The sequence below is a fragment of the Galeopterus variegatus genome, unplaced genomic scaffold (genome assembly GCF_000696425.1).
Source record: "Galeopterus variegatus unplaced genomic scaffold, G_variegatus-3.0.2 Scaffold14133, whole genome shotgun sequence".
In the NCBI taxonomy this organism is placed as follows: Eukaryota; Metazoa; Chordata; class Mammalia; order Dermoptera; family Cynocephalidae; genus Galeopterus; species Galeopterus variegatus.
This window is the reverse complement of record NW_007740244.1, coordinates 1,594-2,708: the sequence shown is the minus strand read 5'-3', so window position 1 is coordinate 2,708 and position 1,115 is coordinate 1,594.

Sequence of the window (1,115 nt, the reverse complement as noted above, 5' to 3'; positions counted from 1 at the left end):
GGAGGTACTCAGAAGGCATTAGTTTCTAGGCTCCCTCAGAGAAGCCCTGTAAATTCAAGAGTGATGTTGAAGATAACATAGTAGCAATTTTCTGCATAGCAGCCAGTCACAGCATAGCAATCTCTCTGCAAAGCAATCAATGGCCTTAGTGGGTCCAGTTGGCCTGGTTGGTCTGTTTGTTGCTTATCCTCCAGGAGGCTAGCCTGGGCTTCCTAGTGTGGTGGAGACTGGGTTCCAAGAGAGAGAGCAGCAACATTCAGTGCCTCTTGATTCTTAGTTCTGGAACTAGCATGCCATCATTTTATTTTATTGTGGTAAAACTTATATAAGTATTGCCATTTTAAGCATTTTTAAACACACAATTGTATGGAATTAATGACATAAACAATGTCATGCAACCATTTACCTCTATGTATTTCCAAAACTTTTCCTTCATCCTAAACATAAATTCTGTACCCATTAAGCAATAACTTCTCATTATCCCTCCACCCCATTTCTAGCAACCTTGAATTTGTCTCAGAAAAATTTGTTTCTTTTTATTTCTTCTTAATTGGCCCATGATCATTGTATATATTTATGGAGTACAAGATGATATTAGGGACATTTATACTGTGTGCAATGATCATATCAGGGTGTTTAGCATATCCATCACCTCAAACATTTGTCACCTCTTTGTGTTGGAAACATTCAGCATCCTCTCAACTAGCTACTTGAAGTTATACAGTAATTTATTGTTGACTGTAGTCTCTTTATATTGCTGTAGAACACTAGATCTTATTCTTCCTGTCTTTCTACAGTTTTGTATCCATTGACCACCCTCTCCTCATCCCCCGACCCCTTCCCCTTAATAGTCTCTAGTAACCACTATTCTACTTTCTACTTCTGTGAGATCAATTTTTTTTCTTCCACATGTGAGTGAGAACATGTGGTATTTCTCTTTCTGTGCCTGACTTATTTCACTTAACATAATTTTCTCCAAGCTCATCCATGTTGCTGCAAATGGCAGAATTTTATTCTTTTTATGGCTGAGCAATATTCCGTTGTGTATACATACCACATTTTCTTCATCCAGTCATCTGTTGATGGACATTTAGGTTGGTTCCAACTCTTGGCCA